Below are 12,125 nucleotides of genomic sequence, written 5' to 3'. Positions count from 1 at the left end.
ATACAGAGCTTAAATATTGACCCCTTTTCAGATCGGAATATCAGATATTTTAAGCTCACGCTTCGCCCTCACTTTATTGATTTTCATGATAAAAAAGGTATTTAGAATGCCCAGATTCAGAAATCTGAAACACGCGCGCGCATGTTTATTCAGATAGGGAGCTTACTCTCTATTTCAATCATCCAATTCCAGATCACAATATAAACAAATTTCTGCTCGCGATATGCGCTCGCATTATTAATGTAGGAAGGTTTCCAATTACATCCTAATCATTATTTTTAAAACATGAAAAGAATGTCCCATTTTAGGTGTAAATCTCGAATTTTTCCGCTCGCGCTTGCATCAAAGTTTTAGTTATGTACTTATCCTTTCCACGATTACAAAAAGTGCTTAGAATTTCCATTCTTCAGGTAGAAGTATCAAAATGTTTAGCTCGCGCTTCGCGTTCGCTCTATTTGATTGTTGGAAAAATTGTAATGTCGTCATGGCTAACTACAAGCAGCCGTTAACAGATCCTTCTTTGATCACATTGGAACGTATATCAAAAATTTCTGCTCGCGCTTCGCCTTCGCAGTAATTATTTAGTTAGATACACATCGCGTTTATAGGATCACAAACTTTACCCAGAATGTTTAAATTCTAGGAAAATACATGAAATTATTAAAAAAAATAGCTCGCACGTCGCGCTCGCATTATCTAAATAAGGCTTATGAGATTATTATACATTTATGTTGATTTATAATGATAAAGTTTAGAAGTGACTATTAGGACCACCCCTTGTCCCCTTTAAAGAAACAAACAAAAATCAACTTCGAGCGGCCGATCTGGGAAAATGTGGCTAACCCTCCCCCCCCCCGGGCCCCCTATTGGCAAAGGCTGGATCCGCCCCTGCTCTATGGTACTTTCATGGTACTTGGCTAGCATATATAGTTTATAGCAGATTGATAAAATGGATGAATATGGTTGTCCATCTAACAATGAATCTATATTATAGGATTATAGGCTATTTACTGATTCAGGTGATGGATTTGATCCCTCAGTAGATGTATAAATGCCGATTTATTTTTAAAATGAGCCCGTTGGGGGCCTTTTCTGGTCAGATAAGGATTGTCAGACATATATATCCTGTCCACTGCTAGTAAACATTCGACCCCCGAATTTCATAATTTTTATGATTTTTTTAGGCGCCACTTTAACACTCGAGTATATGGGAAAAGTTCTAGGCCCATGAGATCAACAGGATCCGAAATTATTATATGTGACCGCGGCACGTCAAAGATTGCACTATTCTATAAATCAAATATAGAGAATCTGTGATCTGACTAAGGTTTTGTCATTGAGATTCCCGACAAACCAGGCCACTGCATGACTGTCCTTGTAACTTGCCCTATATAATGTATTAATTGACCCTTGAAACCAGTGGTTTAGACACCAAAACCACATCTCCCAGGCGGATATGAAATAAGCTATGTCCGCTTTAAGTATCAGCAGCCGATCAGCAGCCTATTTTTAAGATCAATTTTTTGAAGCCATCTTCGATTTTTGGACATATCAGATCACTGACTGTCCTTGTAAGTTATCCTAATATATTTTTTGACCCTTGAAACCAGTGGTTTAGATAACAAAATCACATCTTCCAGGCCAAAATTAAATGAGCTATGTCCGCTTTAAATATAAGCAGCCTTTTCAGAATCAATTTTTGGAATCCATCGCTGATTTTTGCACATATCGGACCACTGACTTTCCTTGTAACTTGTCCCAATGTATTTTGACCCATTTAACCATGGTATAGACACAAAGATCATATTTCTGGATATTGAGCAAACTATGTCGAGTTTTTTTTAGTAGCAACAACAATTTTATACTCCATTTTTGGAAACCATCTTGGATTTTTTAACATAATGGACCACTGACTGTCCTTGTAACTTGTCCCAATGTCTTATTTAAAGCACTCCTTATGTCCCAGGCGGATATGAAATAAACTGTGTCCATTTTAATTATCAACAGCCATTTTAAACTCCATTTTTGGAAGCCATCTTGAATTTTTGACACCATCTTGGATTTTTGGACACACCAGACCACTGGCTGTCCTTGTTCCAATGAATTACCTCACCCTTTGAGCCATTGAAAAAAAAATTAAAGCAAATTGTGGATTTTCTGCCTACGGCAGCCATTTTGGGCATTTTCGGGCGCCATTTTGGATTTGCCAGATACACTGGAGGGCTTATAATTCAGTTTAGCCTGCATCATAAATTTTTGACCCCCTAGACCATGGAAAATGAATCGAAATTGGATTCTAAGGACAGGGTGGATAATGAGTCAGATGTATCCTTTTTTAGTGAATAGCGGCAGGCGCGTAGACTTCGCGCGGTAAGATGAATTATTTCAAATTCTTCAATCTTTTCCCTTTTTTTTTTCTTTAGAAATATATATTTTTTAATCACATCAAGTCAACATTCGAGTTGATAGGGGTACTAGAGACGCAAGAGACGCCTTCTTTTGATTTGAGTTTGATGAGATATCAAAAACTTCGCGCTCTGCGCGGGAGGGGGGAAATTCCCCCTCTCTGCACCCTCTCCATATGGAGCGCGCGAAGTTTGGACGTCATCTTAAAAATAACCACTTTCCCTGGGTGCGGATTTTGGTAGATTTTTAGTATGTTATTCCTGAGGTCAAATACTACAAAAAAACTTTGAAAATCATTTGTTGCAATTTGTTCCGGGTAAGGGTATTTTTGGTCGTATATTGACCCGTCTAAGAGGTACTGCGCCTTCATTATAGTCGCAGTAAGTGACACTGCGCATGCGCTAGTGATAAGACGCACTGTGATTGGATGGAAGTTTTGACTATGACGTCACTAAGTGACACTGCGCATGCGCTAGTGATAAGACGCACTGTGGTTGGATGGAAGTTTTGACTATGACGTCATTGCTTAGTAACGCGTGCTGATCTTTCTCTTTGCTATATATATATCGGCATGCTACTGTTATTCTATCTTCTTACTGATTTTAGTCCGTACGAATCTCAAGTATATAGCTGCAGTATTTTCTAGAAATTTCGGATAACCTGACAAGGAAAAAAACAAGTGAGTTCAACCCATTGTACTTTTATTACATCATTCTTTTTTTTTTTATTATTATTATACTTTGGAAAATGATGGTAAAATTCCATCCATTTTAGAGTTCTATATTTTCCAGCAACTATGTGAATAATTTGAAACATAATTGGGAGCCAACATCTTTGAAGTTCTTCACAGATAAATGGCGATATAAAAATGTTCTTCATCATCAATATTATAAATATCAGCATTCTATTAAAGATAATGAACATTTTCTCCGTGGCGCTTATCCCATAATGTTATCATGTTTCTTTATAAACTTAAAAACAAAAAGGAAAGAAAGAAAATTGTTGCTAAGTTCAATTGATTGAATTCTATACTTTTTTCCATAAAATCCCATGTTTTTATGAAGATTGAAGGAACAATAAGTCAATTTTCCCGTAAATCATGTAAATTAAAGGTCTCAACTTCTACAAATGAAGAAACATCATTTTCAGTATCCATCCTGAAACGATGATTTTGTTAGCCAGGAGATGTGATCCCTACAGCGGCCAGTATCAGATATGGTTATTCTCGGGCTATGAGAATCGTATTTGACAGTTTGATGTAAAGACATCAATATACAATTGATTTGGTATGATTGATATCAATAGTTCCTAGGCTATTTGTCCTAGTATACATGGTATACATGACAATTTACACATCGGGGTTTGACAAACAAAATAAGTGTAAAACCGAGCAATAAATTGTGAATTTACAGCCTGATTAGCATACACATTCTTCTTCTTTCAACCCAACACGTACATATTTTATATTTTTCATAACAAATTGATTTTGTATATTTTATTGATGTTTACGAAAATGCAATGAAATGGAAGAAAATAAATGTTTATTCGAATTGAATTGAGTTGAACTGAATTGAATAAGTAATTTGATCATGGTCTGCTGGTAGAGTCGCTAACCGTCAATCAGTTGAGGTTTAAATCCCGCTGGATCTAATTTTTTTCCTGACTTTTTTTTAAAGATCAAGTATGCATCATATTTACTGATTTACTGGAGGCGAGCCAGATATTGTTTCTCCAATATCAAAACAAGCCTTGACTTTCGAAATCCAAAATTTGTATTTTTTTAATACGATTTCATATTTCAGTTTGTTATAACTGGATTGACAGCTACCATTAACACATTTGGTTTCAGATAGGCGTATAGTGTTTAAAGACAATTTTCATTCCATCTTGGTGAGCGAGCATAGCGAGCTAGCAAAGTAAGCACTTTAAAAAAGCCCTGGGTATTAACAAATATATAACATGAGTTTTTTTTTAATATAATCTTGGATTTGGGTCTCATCTATCCAATGAAAGTAAAAGTTTTGACAGAATGTTACACTTGAGTAAACACGGTCTTTTTTAAAGCTCGCAGAAATCTGCTTGCGCAGAAATGCTCGTTTTCACGCTGTGTCAAGGACCGGGTAAGAGGGCGCGAAACATTTATCTTACATTTTCTTTGCACTTTTAGTCAATTGAAATAAAAGGGATACGTTCAAGCATTTTGTAACAATTTTGCCACTCAAATTGAAATTTCAACAATAAGTAAGCACAACCTTTACCGTTTTTGTGCCAGCTGGATCTGAGGACATAACTGAACCTGAACAAAAGTTTATATCAGACATTTTCAGCATTTTTTCACTAAGTTTTTATCATTTAAAGAGGGTTTACCTTTCTTTTTCATTTAAAACTTGTTTCTTCACACTTTTCCCAAGCTTGACAATGATCAACAAAATGAAAATCAAGCCTAAGCCATTTCATGTAAATCACAGCTCAGAGTAAAGCAAATATCATCACGATGGTCTCGGTGTGTGGGGGAGTGGAGTGGGGCGCAATACACTCTTCGAAGTGTTTTGGGCAAGGAAACAAGTTAAAGATATCCTCAAATCAATTATACAAGCTAAATTCCACGTGTTCTTCATGATTAACATGATTAAGGACTACTTTTATTCGCATAACTATTTCAAAGTTCTGCGCAAATCATTTTTCGCTAACTTTTCCAAAGTAAGTGGTGCTTACTCAAGTGGAAATATTTTTCGACAATTATATCGTCATTTGCTTAAATGGATCTGTACCAATGTTAAAATGTTGAAAAATCTTCAAAATATTACAAATGTATAATTTTTTTTTTAAGTGTAAACTTTTTTTTGATCCGCACTGTAGACTTCAAGATACAGTTAAAGCATAAAGCTACATAGCTCCATGGTTAAAGTGAGTGAACCTTACAACAAAATGCACTCCCTCACGCCGGGTGATGAATGTAGACAACAATACTACAATCACTAGCGTACCTACGGGGGGGGGGGGGGGGGCAGTCTGCCCCCCCCCCCCTGACGAGCTTGAAATACCTTTTTTGCCCCCCTGACGAGCTTGAAGACCTTTTTTTTTGCTTGACAATTTTTTTTCTGGTACGAAATCCTTTATTTGTGATTGAAGTCCTTTTTTTTGCTTATCAAATTTTTTGGCGGACGGTTTTGCCCCCCCCCCCTGTGGAAAATCCTAGGTACGCCACTGACTACAATGTGTGGCAAGCCTCGAGAAATAAAAAATATTTTATCACCTAAAAGTTCAAAATTATACATCTGAAGCATGGCAGAATTTGAACACCTTAAATAAGTCATTTACTAGTGGGGTTCACTAATTTGTAAGCAACACTGTTTGAGACCTTTTCATCAAGTACATTTAATTGTAGAATATAAAGAATCATTTTGTTTTCTTCCCGAAGTTACGGCCACATTTAAATATAACAATAAATATAAGGAGGTTATGTATTGAACAAAACGGAATATCAAACATTCCGAATTGATTGATTTTTTTATTTTTGTGAAACTGTATACAGAAGTTCATGCACAATCATATTCACAAATGTATAATTATAAAATAATAAAGACATTTGGATTCGCTTGTTTTTTTTCTCCAATTTCAAATTATTTCTCTATCTTTTTAGTAAATGTATATGCAATTTAATATTTTTCATTTGTACCAGCACAAATTTAAGCATGTCTTTTCTATTGACGTTAAATTCAGTATCTAATTTTAAGTTTCAATTTCAGGAATTTATCAAATCTCCTCAAAAATTAGTTTTCCTTTTTGAAACAGAAACGATTGTATCAATATTGTTTTCCTTCATAATAGCCATGAATTTAAAGCAAAGAAAAAAAAAGGATGAAAGATTCATTTTGATGTTTCTCAAATTCAATTATGGGTCACTTTGTCACACTGAATGATAATTAAGAATCGTATCAACACAGCAAAAACTGTGGTGTTAACTGGTGTACATAGAGGACCACACCAGTTATTTTACACCGGTGTTAAATTGGTGGCGTTAGTTTTACACCTATAGGTGTTATTACAACACCTATGGTTGTTACATTTACACTCTTTGGTGTTATGTTCAATCTCTAGGGTGTTATTTTAACACCTCAGGGTGTGGTCCTCTATTAACACCAATTGGTGTCAGTTTTAACACCACAGTTTTTACAGTGAATAGACTACAATGTTTAGACGATATGGCCTACCTTTTATCGCACAACAAAACTATTTTGAAGGTTAGAGAGAAATCCATCAAATTATTATTATTAGAATTCTATTTTTTTTTAATTTGTGACGTCACATACGAGGAGCTGCCCCCATATATTACGTAATATAAACTGCATGAAATTCATTTTTTTTAATAGTTCATGAAGACTAAACCTGTATTTTTTTTCTTTTCAGGAGCGGGTATGAAATTAATTGTCTGTTGATATTCTGCAGGTGCAATAAAACTATTTTCGTTTTTTTTTAATACAAATTATATTACAAACATTGATTTTTTTAAAAAATTCACGATAAATGGACAACTGCTCGCATATGACGTCACGAATAAAGGAAATAAACTTCAAGTATATAAATATTTCATGGATTTCCCTAAAACCTTCTCCATTTTTTTTTCTAATAATTTTTCTGCTATTTTTACAATAAACTTTTTTATCAGGGTGAACTTCCCCTGTAATTATTACAAGACTGATAATTGTTAAGCTATGTTCACAATCATAAGTAATTATCAGCTTTGAAAGCAATACTAACTGAAACAGCACATGACGGAAACATTCATTATAAAAGGGATAATTCATCGGAGATGTATTTTTTTATTAATTACGGCACTTCTCTCTTGCCATCAGTATTCTTGTTTAAATGTTTACAATGCACATACATAATTATAAAAAAAAAAAAAATTATTTCAGAAGAGATTCTCAATTGAATTAATTCATGACATTTCATTATAATAACATCAAGGCAAAACGAAAAAGGATATCAGATTGGAATGAACCATTTTAATGAAAGACAGTGTTCATTGATATAAATATTTGATTATGTTTTTCTTCGCATGGTAAATTGCCAATTTGTCTATTTCCAACTCATCCACCTATCACATGGTCTACCTTCAATTAGTCTAATGCCATTCAGTACATCAACATCTCATCGAACAACCGTGTGGATAATGGATGAATGGTAGACAAAATAATAGTAGACTAGTTAATAAATGAACAAATTGGCATTAAACCAATAAAAAATAAACCCTTTGCATACATAATAGATAGCAGGATACACTCAGGATGAGGGGTTCATTGTAGAAAACACAACATAGTCATAATCTCAAAAAAAAAAAAAAGGACAGCCCCTAAAATATATAAATAATACAGATTTACTGAAAATATAGGGGAGGGGCATTATGTACCCCTCTGGATCCACAACGGATAGAGTTACATATAATTCTATAAACTTTAAGAAGAATGAAAAGATTTCTGGTCATTTCAACTTTATCATTACATAGTCTTTCATAACTTAAGCCATTGCTATCTTAATGACACCAACCCTTCTTACTCTGTAACATCCATCAATGTTATTGAGACAAAAAAATAAAACATATTTTGCTACCAATGAGAGTTGTCAATCATTAATTGTCTGAACATAAAAGAAATAAATTTAAATCTAATTTTTATATTTGAGAGCAATTAATAACAAAGTGTGGCCTTTTGATATTTATCTGCCTTCACATATTCTGGAAACTGACATGTTTTTTTTTAATAAGTATTAAATAAAGGCATTCAGAAGCATTAAGCTAAATTAATATATGTTCAAATGTGATAACATATTCAGTAAATATGTAAATTTGAATGATACTCAACATGTCACTCCTTAAATTGGCAATAATGGCGTACATAAATTCATCTCAATGATACATTTATTGGTCAAATATACATCAAAAGAAGGAAAATACAATTAAAATGGGAATACTGGTAAGCATTATTTTATATTGGTATGGCATTGAAAAAGTTGTGTAGCAGTATCTTTTGGCCACATTTGCAAATTTACAAGTACTTTAGAAAATATATACATGTACTGTTCATGGAACGAAAGCAAGTATAGATTTGCATTTAAAACTTTAAAATGTCATCATGATCTATTTTTTGACTAGATTGAAAAAAAACCCTCCAGCTCTTGCATAAAAGGAAATGATCTTTGTACAAAACATATAGGAATCACAGAAATCTGTAGTCGACAGGTTAAGCCCTTGCCCACTAAAACCAGGTCATCTCTGTACAAAGCCTATGGGAGTGACAGAATTCAGTAGTTAACAAGTTAACCCATTGCCTACTGGAACCGGGTGATCCCTGTACAAAGCCTATGGGAATCATAGAATTAAGTATTCAACAAGTTAACCCATTACCTACTGGAACCTGGTGATCTCTGTACAAAGCCTATAGGAATGACAGAATTCACAGTAGTCAACAGGTAAAATATCCTCGTAATAACAGTTTCAACCCACAAGCTAAAAAACACCATGTAAGTTCTGGCCAACGTACCATTCAGTGACGGTTTTACAATGTGCTTGGACAGGAAAGAATTCATGCTTACTCTGTAACTAGCTTAGGAATCCCCCATGTACATATCATTTGTCATCTGCACCTCCTCATTTTTCAAATTTGTGCCTCCGAACCCAGTGGTTACTTTTTGTGACATGGGTAGGTATTCATAACAAAATATTCCTGTACTTGTTTAGGGGTTCATTTCAGGAGTATTTCAAGAGTATCGTTTTGTTCCCAATACTTGTTAAGGGTAGGGTTTCACACGCCAATATTTGTTAAGGGGTGCATTTTCAGAATATGGAAAATACGTGTTTAGGGTGCTTTTCGAGACCCCATGGTCGCGCATGATATCCACTCGTCAATGGAAGTGGCCCCCCCGGGCTCAGTATTCTGCTACTGTAAATTACCCTGGAGCATTGTGGCCCAGTGGATTAGTCTCCAGACTCTGAATTTCCTTTTTTTTTTCTTGGGCTTCATTTTAATAAAATATCACAGATACAGGTTATGAATGGGACCTTGCACCTCAGATTTTTTTGTAGTTAAATCATTGTTAGCCCATCCCTTTAAGTCTAGTAACAGACCTACCAACCTCTGGGAATGAAAAACTGTATTCTGTGATAAAAAAAACTGTATTTTTCCAAAAAAAGTGTATTTCATAATAAAATAATAATAATAATAATGGTGGCTACTTATATAGCGCACAGGTCCACCTTTCGGTGCTCATGGCACTTCAAGGAAAATAAACACAAAACACAACAATAGAAAACAAAAAAGAATAGAATTGCTTGGCGCACTCGCTCATCGCGGCACTCAAGCTGCATGCAAGCTAAAATGCGCACTGCTCTTGCAGATGAAAAAAAAAACCCATTAAAACATGTGTATATCGTCACCCTGGTTTTAACAAAATGATTGAAAAAAAAAACAAGTTACCTGAAATTACATTGATCTAATAACCATATTTGTGTATGTTTTATGAAATAGAGACATATAGAGATTATTTTTCTCAATAATTTTTTTTTTTTACAAAAAACGTATTTTTCAAAGAATTAACGTACTGCCGTATTTTGGTTGCAAAAACGTACTAAATACGGCTAAAACGTACTGGTTGGCAGGTCTGTAGTAAGCATGCAGTGAACAAACTAACAGTCATACGTGATAGATACATGCATTGCAAATTATTTGACTTAGAATTTACGATGCCATAATAATTCAATGCATTTTGCATAAATTTGGCTTGATAAAATGAAATGCTTAGAAGTGATCTGACTAGCAGTCTAATAAGTTTGCTTTAGTCAAGTAAAATGCGAAGTAATTTGTTCAGTTAATCAATGCTCTAAACAGAATACCACTGCAGCGTAATAAAATAGACAAATCAACAATTATCCAGAGTATTGAAAAATGCATACCAAATAAACATGATATTTACCCTTATTAAGTTATACACCGCATAGTGGCAAGTAAATCTTGGAATTCAACGAACTAGTATTAAAATGAATGACTAACTACATGTATTCAACCTAAATTCACATCATTGTAAATGAGTACCCTAAATAAATCCTGTAATCATTAAAGGAAACCAAAACCCAAGAAGAGAAGCAATCTTTAATATTGGAAAGAGTAAAACAAGAGGAACAATTTAAAACAAGTTTCATCAAAATCCGTTGTGAAATAGGCAAGTTATGGACGTTTAATTAGTCTTATTGAACTTTTTATGGGGATCCACAAATTGGCAAACATGCTTCAAAATGGCTGATTTTGTGGACATCCCTCCATTGTTTTGTACACATATTTTCAGATTTTCCCCTTTATTTTACATACTTCATATCATTTCCTCCTTACCCAGGACCAAAATCCAATTGAAACCAGTTGGTTTCAATTGGTTTCAACTGGTTTCAATTGGTTTTAACTGGAATATAACAATTTCCAGTTGAAACCAATTGAAACCAGTTGGGCAACTGGAAATCCTAACTGGAACCAGTTGGGTAACTGGAAATTACTTCCAACTGGAAATGATTTCTAACTGGAACCAGTTGGGTAACTGGAAATCCTAACTGGAACCAGTTGGGTAACTGGAAATGACTTCTAACTGGAAATGATTTCTAACTGGAACCAGTTGGGTAACTGCATGAAATCCTAACTGGAAACAGTTGGGTAACTGGAAATGATTTCTAACTGGAACCAGTTGGGTAACTGGAAATCCTAACTGGAACCAGTTGGGTAACTGGAAATGACTTCTAACTGGAAATGATTTCTAACTGGAACCAGTTGGGTAACTGGAAATCCTAACTGGAAACAGTTGGGTAACTGGAAATGATTTCTAACTGGAACCAGTTGGGTAACTGGAAATCCTAACTGGAACCAGTTGGGTAACTGGAAATGACTTCTAACTGGAAATGATTTCTAACTGGAACCAGTTGGGTAACTGGAAATCCTAACTGGAACCAGTTGGGTAACTGGAAATGATTTCTAACTGGAACCAGTTGGGTAACTGGAAATCCTAACTGGAACCAGTTGGGTAACTGGAAATGACTTCTAACTGGAAATGATTTCTAACTGGAACCAGTTGGGTAACTGGAAATCCTAACTGGAACCAATTGGGTAACTGGAGATGACTTCTAACTGGAAAGGTGATTAACTGGAAATTAATTCTAATTGGAACCTGTTGGGTAACTGGAAATCCTAACTGGAACCAGTTGGGTAACTCGAAATCCTAACTGGAACCAATTGGGTAACTGGAAATGACTTCCAACTGGAAATGATTTCTAACTGGAACCAGTTGGGTAACTGGAAATCCTAACTGGATCCAGTTGGGTAACTGGAAATGACTTCCAATTGGTTTCCAATTGGAAATTTTCCAGTTACCCAACTGGTTCCAGTTGAAACCAGTTAATTTGCATATTATCTGCCAGTGTGCACAGATTAATGTTTTATGTGATTTATCATCATTTAAAATGTATCTATTTAATTCTTTTCTAATTCAAGTACCATACTTGTTTCAGATAAGTGTTTAGAATGCTTAGCAGTGAAAACCATGTTCATAAATGTTATAGATTATAATTAAAACAGATTATAAGATAATTAGTACACCACTAACTGTTACCAAATTACATCAAATACAAATACATATATTTGAAGATCTTTCATATAAATATACACATTACGAAAGTCTATTTT

This window comes from Lytechinus pictus, chromosome 17 (genome assembly GCF_037042905.1).
Source record: "Lytechinus pictus isolate F3 Inbred chromosome 17, Lp3.0, whole genome shotgun sequence".
NCBI lineage: Eukaryota > Metazoa > Echinodermata > Echinoidea > Temnopleuroida > Toxopneustidae > Lytechinus > Lytechinus pictus.
The sequence above is the reverse complement of the archived record's forward strand: the minus strand, read 5'-3'. Positions refer to the sequence as shown.